This window comes from Mastomys coucha, unplaced genomic scaffold (genome assembly GCF_008632895.1).
Source record: "Mastomys coucha isolate ucsf_1 unplaced genomic scaffold, UCSF_Mcou_1 pScaffold18, whole genome shotgun sequence".
Classification (NCBI taxonomy): Eukaryota; Metazoa; Chordata; class Mammalia; order Rodentia; family Muridae; genus Mastomys; species Mastomys coucha.
In genome coordinates, this window is record NW_022196900.1 from 82,540,815 (window position 1) to 82,552,184 (window position 11,370).

The following is an 11,370-nucleotide window of genomic DNA, read 5'->3' on the forward strand; positions in this document are numbered from 1 at the left end:
TCTCAGGGTAGTTATGGCTGGCCTCACACTTCCAGAGAACTGCCTGCCTCTGCCTGCTGAGTGCTAGGATTAAGGACACTTGGTAAGGTTCTTAAATACCATCTATTCTGCCAACCATAGTATTAATATTACTAGGGGGTACTAGAAAAAATATTATCTCAAGATATAAAATAAAATACCTTCAGGAACAATAGCATAATCAAAAGTATATGGAAATCAATAATGGAATTTACTTTTATATTAATTAAAATAAAAGTCTAGCCAGGCATGGTAGTACACACCTATTAATCCCAGCACTTGCAAGGTAAGGCAGTAGCATCAGAAGGCAAGACTATCCCAAAGCTATACAGCAAGTTTGAAGCTACTCTGATACATGAGATACTGTCTCAATAAACAACAAAAACAACTAGGGAATAGAAAGCGAGTTCAGTGGTTAAAAGGACTTGTACTCCTCCAGAGGACCAGAATTTGGTTCCCCACACCTTCAGCATTTCACAACCTGTAACCTGTCACAGCTATAACTCTAGCTCCAGAAGATTTGATGTTTTCTAGCCTCTGCAGGCACAGGCATGAACACAAAACAAAAGTCTTCAGCCAAGCATATTAGTATACACATGCAATCTTAAGTTATCTGGGAGGCCTGGGCAGGAAGATTAAGCTAAAGGATGATCTAGGTGATTTAGCAAGACCCAGTTTGAAAACAAATTTAGAAGGGACTAGGGATATAGTTCACCAGTACAGTTAAAAACATGTTCTAGCTCGTACGTAAACTTGCCTGAAAGGCTTTTTTGGGGGATGGGGGTGGGGTGGGGTGAGTGGTGCTCATAACCAAACATAGAACCTTACATACACAAAGCAAGCACTCTCCCATAGAGCAACATTGAGCCATGTTTGCTTTAGTTTTGTTTTTGAGGCAGGGTCTCACTATGCAGTTTAAGCACTGGCTTCAAACTGAAGAGATGTACCTAACTCTGCCTCCCAAATGTTAGGACTAAAAGAGGACATGTGCCAGAATTTTAAAATGATAGTTCCTGAGGCCGGTCAGATAGCTCATCAGGTATCCATGCCTGTCACTAAACATTTTAACCCAGAGTTCAATCCTGGGATATACATAAAAGGAGAGAATCAACTCCTGCAATCTATTTTCTGACCTCACATTAACTGTGACACTGCCTGACCATATATCCATATATGCACAAATAAAATTAATAAGGAATTGGAGATGACAGCAATTAAGACCATTTGCTCTTGCAGCAGACCCGGGTCAAAGCACTCACATGTTAGTTCGCAGCTATAGCATGTGGTGCACAAACACACACAGGCAGTCAAAACATTCATACACATAAAATAAAAACCTTTTATAAAGTAATAAAATGATAGTTCCCTCCCCTTACCTTATTCAAGGTCTTGCTTTGCAAAATCTCTTATGACAATTCAGAATCAAAAATATTAAGTAGTAAATTCCAAAAATAAGTAATTCTTTAGTGTCCCATTTATTTGTTGTATGGTAGATGGGTATATTATGCATAAGAGGTCAGAAGACAACTTGAAATCAGTTCTCTTCTACCTTGAGGATCCCAGGGATCAAACTCATGTCTTCAGGCTTGGCACAAAATTCCTTTATCCACTAAACCACCTTGCCAGCCTAATTCTTTAGTATTTACCACATTTTACCAGTTTTTATTATAGTAAATTTTTATTAATATTCTACTTAATCATTCATTGCTTTTAATCTCTTTCTGTAGTTAATTAATAATTAAACTTTATCATAGATGTGTATACAGAAAGAAATATAAAACTACATATTAGGGAACAGGCCTAGCTTGGATACCAGATACATAGAATCTTGGAGACAGTAACTCCCTTTAGGAAGTGTTGTTTTAAGGATCTGATAACTAAGCAAACAGTACCTTTAAGGAGAAGCTTAACTTCAGTTTAATCTAAAGATAAAACAGAATTGGTTTTCTAGTATTGCCCACTGTTCTTAAATCTATCTATCTACACCATAAAGAATAATAACTAGCAAACACGTATCTAACTGCTGATTAACAGTTGCTATCTAAGCAAAATTTAAAAGTCAAGAATAAAAACTTACCTTCTATATTTTTCATTCAGAAACAGTAACAATTAAAAAAGGAGAGGCAGAGGCAGGCTATGAAAGGTAATATGACCCCACTGAAGGAGGCGATCCATCACCAGCACTAAGGAGGTATATAATTCATGTTCCCATCCTTAGGTCTACTGCTGTTTACCAATTATTAGGGTAAGGGAAGACCCTGTGGCCCCCTTCAACCAAAGCTGCAGTCATTAAGATGCAGAAACATGAGGCTCTACAGACTGCCAAAGAAGTTATTTAAGGTCACTGAAAAGGATACAGCCTGAAATAAAGGGGGGGGAAAAAAAAGAACTTTCTCCAATTCTGCAGAACTCAGCAGTTAGTTAATTTAAAGGCATGGTTTCTCAAACTCTCAGGATACTTTCCTTATAGGAGAGGGAAAACAAAAAGAAACAACAAAAGCAAAACCATGAAACAGATAAGCCAGAAATAAAAAGCTGAGCTTTATAAAGTGGCAAACTTAATCTTTTTTTTTTAAAAGATTTATTTATCTTATGCATACGAGTACAATGTAGCTGTCTTCAGACACACCAGAAGAGTGCATTGGACCCCATTATAGATGGTGTGAGGCACCACCTGGTTGCTGGGAATTGAACTCAGGACCTCTGGAAGAGCAGTCAATGCTCTTAACCACTGAGCCATCTCTCCAGCCTCCTTAATCTGCTTCTTAAAAACAGAAGTCAGGCAACAGTCAAGACAAAAAGCATGTTTTCTAGGGGGGGGGAAAAAAAAAAGAAAAAGAAAAAAAAATCTTCCAGAGTTTACAATCTCCTAGGTAACAAGATAGCACTTAAATTGGCTCTAGACCTACCCAACAAACTGCCTGTTTACGACAATTCTCCTTCATTTCTCAAGTCAATCGCCACGCCAAATGTGTAGATCAGGAGACAAGATTTGCCCAGAATTCCCGCTGTTTCAGAGTTGGTTGGCATGTTTCGATTTGGTCTGTATCAGTTCAATTTTGTTGTTTAGCTTTGGCTGTTCAGTCATGCTTGGCTTTGAACCACACTTATTTAGCTTCCATTTACCGAATTAAATTTTAAAATGGTATCTTTCAGAACAAAATGAGCTGAAAATGAAATTTAAGTCACCTAAATCAAGGCTGGGTGCAAGGCAGGACTCTGTTCTAGCCCATGGCCTTGAGGGATAAACATAAAATCAGTAGTTTCCCCTTCAGTATTCGCACATCCCCTTTGTCTAATCTCTGGTCTAAAATTAATTTTAAGGCTGACTTTTCATAGATTTAACTAAGATTTAACTTAACTTTTTTGTTAGGAAAAGGAAGATTTCTTTTTAACCAATTACACAGTTAATGTCTAAGTACTACAGAACTACAGAAGTCATCAAGAATAAGGGCTATCTAGAAGGTTTAGGTTCATAATAAATTGTCAAGAAAAAAATTTTAGACACTACTTATTACAATTTCTTAGAGGATAAAACAATACAATAGTATCTTGCTAGTTCAATTTGGGAAAAGAAAAGGAACTTCACAAAGATCCCCTACTAGTGGTTCCCAAAATTCACAAGAAGAAAATTATAAGCATTAAAGGCTTTTAAAATCAATCCTTAGAAGAAAATTGAAGCCTTTTTGACCCCAGGACTCAAGAGGCTGAATCATAAGGATCTCAAATTTAGTGCCACCCTGGACTACACGATCTATCATGAAAAGAACAAAACCACCATGCTTTCAATGAATGAGAAACCTGCCTTAACAAACCATCCAAAGAAGATGCTGGGCATCTATTGGAAACATAACTGAAATGGAGATGTTTATTGAAGATCTGAAAACTAAATTTAAAAGTATTTGTGAAAACTTAAAAAAAAAATCATTTTCACATTTAGCAAAAGAAAACTATTGGTGTTTGTAACTGACTGCCTTTCAGTTTTAAGATGTTTTGTTAAATTAAATCAACTTGTAAATGACCAGCACATGACATATACCCATGATATCTGATAAATCTCTAAAAGTTAACTGAGTTTAGTGGATTATAGTTTTTCCCCAATGCAATGCTGTTAATAATATTAATCCTTAGTTGTCCTTTCACTGCTGATAAATAAGTTTGGCATAAGCCTTTAAAATCACATTACTAAAAGATAATTGGCTATAAAATGCTCTTTTCTGAAGTGAGTGGAAGTATGGGACTGTCAAACAGAAATGAAGCAAACAACCTCACAAAAAGCCCATCCTACCTGCCGTGACAGGAGTCCTTCAATACCCAAACCAACACAATCACCATCTCAATGGACAAAATCATACCCCTTTACTTACCTCAGCCTGCGCTTCCTTGAACGAGAGACAGATCGGCTTCGGGACCGAGACTTTGAAAACGATCGAGACCGAGATCTAGATGCAGATCTTGAGCGAGAAGAGCGAGACCCAGACTTGGATTTGTTTGTTTTTGACATCTTGGAAGAGTTTACACCTAATGTAAGAGGATACAGTCAAACAAACTCACAAGTTCTGCAAATCTCAATTTCTCTTAAGCATTGGGGATAGTAGGGGGAGACACACAACACAATTATTAAAAGCCAACTCATAGCCAGTTCATGGTTATGTTCATGAACATCAATAATCCCAGGATCTGGGAGGAAAAGCAGGTGAATAGAATGATCTATGTAGTTATAGGCCAATCAGAGCTCTATATTGAGACTCCAACTCAAAATCCAAAACAACCTTACTCTATCCTTTTCATGTGTAGACATTGGGGGCCAGAGAGATGCATGAGTAGTTAAGAATACTGATGCTCAGCCAGGTGGTGGCGGCACATGCCTTTAATCCCAGCACTTGGGAGGCAGAGGCAGGGGGATTTCTGAGTTCAAGGCCAGCCTGGTCTACAGAGTAAGTTCCAGGACAGCCAGGGCTACACAGAGAAACCCTGTCTCAAAAAACCAAAAAAAAAAAAAAGAATACTGATGCTCTAACAGAGGACCTTAGTTCAGTTCAGCTTCTACCACATTGTGGCTCACAGCCATATATGAACCACTCTTAGCCCATAAAGGATGTCAAATCCCCTAGCATCACAGTAGACTGTTGTAAGTCGCTCAATGAAAATGGTGAGAATCTATCTCAGGTCCCCTACTCAAGTAGTACAATTTCACTGACTAGGCCATTCTCTAGCAACCAAGAACTCAAGGCCTCACACTTCTATGGCAAATATTTTATTGACTCAGCCATCTCCGCAGCCTTACTGATTTTCAGGTCTCCATATTCTGTCTGTCTGTCTTTCTCCACTGCCACCCCCTCCTCTGTTCTCCAAGACAGAATTTGTGTAGCCTTGCCTGTTCTAAACTTGGCTCTGTAAACTGGGGTGACTTCCGACTCTGCGTTGGAATTAAAGGTGTGCACCAGCTAGTCTCCATAGTCTTCAGAAGAGTCATACTTACTAAGTAGACTGAAGGCCAAGTGTGGTAGTATATACATTTAATCATCACACTCAGGAAACAGACAGACATGTCTTTGTGAATTTGAGGCCAGCCTGGTCTACTAGCAAGCTCTAGACCAGCCACAGCCACAAAATGAAACCCTATGTTGCCCCCCACCCACTGTAAAAAAGAAAAAGACAAAGTATATTTAAAAAAAAAAAAAAAAAGGCTGCAGAGATGGCTAGGTGGGTTAAGAGCACTGACTGATCTTCCAGAGGTACTGAGTTTAAATCCAGCAACAACATGGTGGCTCACAACCATCTGTAATGGGATCCGATGCCCTTCTTCTGGTGTCTCCGAAGAGACCAATGGTGTACTCATACATTAAATAAATAAATCTTTAAAAAAATAAATTAAAAAAATAACTTGCATATTGTGTCTGGCTTTTATGTGGATTCTAGGGAGCCATCTTAAGTTGCTAGGCCTACAAGCAAACACTTCTCACAATCAGCATCCTCCTGGCCTCCAATATATTTTTATGATTTAATGAATGTGCTGGAGTACATGGGAACTTTGAATAGCCACACTAATGGCGGTACATAGAAATTCTTGTAAAACAGCAAGGTAACTGGGATATGGCTGCAGTTTATCTAAATCAGTCAGCAGAGTGGCTGCCTAACACATGGGAGGCCCTGGGTTCAATCTGCACCAAATGAGTATGGTGGTGTATGCATCAATAGGATCAAAAATCAAGTAAAGGTCACAAAACTTTGCTTGTTCCAGGGCAAGTCTATAAAACAGAGATCTTATCTCGAAAAAATAAAGGGAAGAAATGGAAATAAAAAAGGGAAAATCCCACAAGCCATAGAGTTAAAACAACACTTCCTATTTGTGTTATTTGCCTCAGGGTAGTTGAGGCAAGAAAACAGAGCTCAGGTGAAACTTTACACATGTTTACTATTTTCTTTATTTCTCGGGAGACTGTACTCTGACTCTCCAGGGTAAAAGGAAGAGGGGAAAGGGGAAACAGCAGGAGCAGCTGCGGCACCTCTAGGGAACGCTTCAAAGACTTAAGACACACTTCTCAAGACTCAAGTTACAGACCTCTTTCTGACATGTCTGCGATTAAATGGATGCTATTTTGTGCTATAAATCATGTACAGGTGTCAATTCTAGGATCTTACAATTTATAATATTCGCACCTGCATTAAAGACTTTCCTCAAGACATCATTCTTTTTACTGCTTCAACTTTAAAAAAAAAAAAAATCTACATATGCCCGTGGTGGTGCACACCTTTAATCCCAGCAGTTGGGAGACAGAGGCAGGCAGATTTCTGAGTGCGAGACCAGCCTGGTCTACAGAGTGAGTTCCAGGACAGCCAGGGCTATTCAGAGAAACCCTGTCTCAAAAAACCAAAATAAATAAATAAATAAATAAAACTCTACATATGTTATAAAAACAAAATTACAAGCTGTGCCACGGTGATATATTTAGCCCCAGTACTCGGGAAGCAGATGCAGGTAGATGTCTGTATTCTGAGGAATGTGAGCTTAAGCCCAAGTACCAGCCATCCAGCCATCCACTGATGTTACTCTGGCATCTTGTTTAGCTACAAACAAACAAACAGCCAGGGTATGAGACCCTGTCTCAAAAAAAGGAAAGAAAAGACAGATGGACAGACAGACAAAACACTGAAGCTGGCTGGTCTTTGCTACTTTGTGGGTTCTCCTTTTTCCCACCCTTTATCTGCTTGGTTTCACCTCCTATCACTAGACAGGAAAAGAAAGGATAGGAGAGAGATCCTTGAATCTAATTTTCCTTATTTTGTTTCTTCTTTGAACACAACTAACAAACTGCAACCCCACCACCACCATGAACCACCACCTGCATTTATATACCCTCTGAAAAGTCCTCAGAATTCCAAATATCACACAATCACAGAAACCATCTGCCTACAGCTGGCAAAGCCATGCCTTTGCTAGAGTACAAGGCAGATCACAGTCAGCTGCTGCAAAGCTGGGGTTAAAACAAAAGCATATTCTTAAGCTTTTGTCTTTCAAGCGCGAGGACCTGACTTTTAGCCTTAGAAACCTTTGTTTAAAAACAAAGAAAGCTGAGAATGACTGTTTCTTGCTCCATCCAAAAGAAATAGTAAATGACATACAAGTTAGTTAAATAAAATAGGTACCCACATAATACATTTTTTTAGTGTATTTGTTTTGCCTTTGTGTATGTTTATGCATCCAATGAATGCCTGGTGTCCCTGGATGCCATAAAGCTTAAGATTCCCTAAAACTGAAGTTATATACGGTTATGAGTTGCTATGTGGGTTATTGGGAACTGGACCAAGAATCTTATTATACAAGAGCAATAAGTTGTTTTTCTTTTTTAATTAATTTTTCTGTATGAGACACATACAGAAAAATATTTGCCTACATATATGTCTGTGCACCATGTGCATGCCTAGTGCCTGTGGAGGCCAAGGTCAGAAGAAGTCATTGGATTCCCTGGAACTGGAGTTACAGATGGCAGTGAGCCACCAAGTGGGTGCCAGGAATCCAACCCAGGCTCCCTGTAAGAGTAACAGAAGCTCTAATCAGTCATCTCTCCAGCCCCAGAACAGTACCTTCTTCACTGAGGAGCCATCTCTCCAGTCCCTGGCACCCAATACATCTTTTAAATTGTTTTGTTCTAGAGTGGCTAGAGGGCATATTTAGAAACTTCCTTGAATTTCAGAAATCTAATTTTTATTGTGATTTACTTGTTTAAGTAGTAAGTGATCATATATCTTCTTATACAAAGTAAACTGCTATGTTCTTTATTAGCTAGACTGGCTAGTATTACACTGAAGAAATATACTAAAAGAAAAGACCTCTATTACTGAGACCAGCCAAAAACATTGACGGCAGCAGTGGCCCACACCGTGAATCCCAGCACTTGGGGGGCAGATGAATCTCTGTGAGTTCAAGGTTATCCTGGTCTACAAAGAAATTTCTAGGACAGCCAGGGCTACCCAGAAGAAACAGTCTCAAAAGGCCAAGAGCTGGGAGGCAGAGACAGGTGGATTTCTGAGTTCGAGGCCAGCCTGGTCGGTCTACAGAGTGAGTTCCAGGATAGCCAGGGCTACACAGAGAAACCCTGTCTCAAAAAACCAAAAGCCGAAATTAAAAAAAGGGGGGGGAAGGTCTGATGCTGTTGTGGGTGGACAGAAATCAACAGCAAGCTGAGGGCCATTCATTTAAAACTTCCCTTATAATATCTCCAGTGTAAGCAACTTGTGATATCTTCTCCAGAGAATTTACTCAAAATAAAGGGTCTACTATGATAGGATTATCTATGCAATTAATTTTTCATCAGTAGGGAAAGAGAATGAACTACAGAGCTGGTAGTTTAGACAATCTTTGACTCACCCCAGAGACTCCTCTCTATGTCCCTCAGAGAGTGATGGCAATTTCAGTATGCATTTTAAATGAGTATGCATTACCATGGGGAATAGTTCCTCACTTCTTAAAAAAACTGAGCTTTTCTGATTTAACTAATGGCCTATAGTATCCTTCCAATTTTCATTTTTAAACTAATTTGGCAGCCAATTGTTATATTAGCCATTTAAAAAAAATTCAGTGTATGTGTACACATGCACCTATTGCATGGGTGCCTACAGAGGCCAGAGCAAGGTATCTCAGATTCCCTACAACTGGAGTTACAAGTACTTGTGATTTGCCCAACATGGGTGTTGGGAACCAAATCTAGGTTGATCTTCAGTCCTCTGGAAAGCAGCAAGGGCTCTTAACCACTGAGCCATTTCTCTATATTTTTTTTTCTTTAAAAGATTTTATTTATTTTACATATGTAAGCACACTGAGGCTGTCTTCAGACATCCCAGAAGAGGGCATCAAATCTCATTACAGATGGTTGTGAGCCACCATGTGGTTGCTGGGATTTGAACTCAGGACCTTCGGAAGAGCAGTCAGTGCTCTTAACTGCTGAACCATCTCTCCAGCCCTCTGTTTTCTTAAATAAAACTATTCCTAGATTCAAGCTCAGCGGTACAAACCCAGAAACCCAGCTACTGCGAAGGCTGAAGTGGAATATTCCACAGTCTGTTTGGGTCATGGTCTCTACAGTACATAATCATTCCCTCAACACTGACAGACATAGCCATTCATTTCTACGGGGTTTTATACAAAGCCTATTCACTACAGATAATGGGCACCACAGACACAAATTTGAACATTTTGTCCCCAGCTGGTGGAACTACTTGGGGAAGATTAGGAATCCCTTGTTGGAGGAAGTGTTAAAAGTTGGACAAACTTTAAAGTTTTAAAAGCCTGAGTCCTGCCCAGTGTTTGTGTCTCTCTCTGCTTACTGTTTGTGGATCTGGATATGAGCTCTCAGCTACTGTTCCAGTGCCATGCATGTTTGCTTGCTTACTTGCTACAATGTTCCCCACCGTGATAATCATGGAATGTATTCTAAATTCTCTGGAACCTGTGAACCCCAAATTAAATTCTTTTTTTTTGTTTTGTTTTGTTTTTTGAGACCCCGTCTCAAACAAAACAAACAAACAAACACGCCACCACTGCCCAGCTTAAACTCTTTTTTTTTTTCAAGACAGGATTTCTCTGTGTAGCCCTGGCTGTCTTGGAACTCACTCTGTAGACCAGGCTGGCCTCGAACTCAGAAATCTGCCTCCCAAGTGCTGGGATTAAAGGCGTGCGCCACCACTGCCAGGCACTTAAACTCTTTTTAAGTTACATTTGCCATGGTGATTTGTCCTGGTAATAGAAAAGACAACTTTACATATTTTATTTATTTTTATTTATTTTTTTTGTTTTCTCAGACAGGGTTTTTCTGTGTAGCCCTGGCTGTGGCTGTCCTGGAACTCTGTAGATCTGTTGGCCCTGAACTCAGAGATCTTGCTGCCTCTGCCTCCCAAATGTCTCCACACCCAGCAGCTTTACATTCTACACTCATGTTTTGTTTTTAGGACTTCCAGGGTACTGGCATTAGAGGCATATACCACCATACCAGATTACACATTTTTAAATATCAAGCCCTCTTCCTACAAGTTCACCACAGAGATTTAAACGAGAAAAACATAAGCATATTTATTTTTATTTTGGTTCTCTGACACAGGGTCTAATCTATCTAGCTGAAGCTAGGCTTGAAGGCCTGCCTACTTGCACCTCCCAAATGCTTGGATTAACAGGCATGTACTACCATATCTGGTATGAATGTATTGTTACATTAATTTATTATCACCTTATATATTATGTTTGTAACATCTCAATCATAGTACTATCTGGTCCAATTATATTTTGTCCTTATCCAATTTCTGTACCTTTGTACTCATCACCTCCCTTCTTTCCCAAGCAGGTCTTCTTTTTGTTGTAACTCTGGGGATGAAGTATTTGTACATGCTAAGTGTTCTGTATCTTAGTGTTCTAACACTAAGATACAGGCTTGATTCTAGCAGTTTGAATTTGTAAGGGTGTTTTTTAAAGATTTATTTTGTGGGGTTTATTTTTTTTGTCTGCATGTATTTATATGCACTACCTGCATCTCAAATTGGAGTTACAAACCATTTTGAAACCCCATATGGTACTGGAAATCAAACCCTAGTTCTCTACAAAGAACAGTAAGTGCTCTTAACCACTGAGCCATCTTTCCAGCACCAAAGCAATAGTATAATCTCTTGGAGCTGTACTTGATAACCAACTTTCTTGTGCTTTCTTTGCTCAAGAAACTAGCACGGGTGTGAGGGGGGTTGGGGGGGGGAGCGCTTTAATCCCAGCACCAGAGGCAAGCGGATTTCTGAGTTCGAGGCTAGCCTGGTCAACAGAGTGAGTTCCAGGACAGCCAGGGCTACATAGAGAAACCCTGTCTCAAA

General features: G+C 39.5%; 1 long non-coding RNA gene across 1 annotated transcript in view; it reads right to left on the reverse strand.

The window, feature by feature from the left end:
* Positions 1-11,370, reverse strand: part of LOC116096636 — a 20,855-nt gene that overhangs the window by 1,385 nt on the left and 8,100 nt on the right. Inside the window, exon 2 of the long non-coding RNA XR_004121064.1 lies at positions 4,386-4,539. This is a non-coding gene — a long non-coding RNA (uncharacterized LOC116096636). The remainder of the gene's footprint in view (positions 1-4,385; positions 4,540-11,370) is intronic.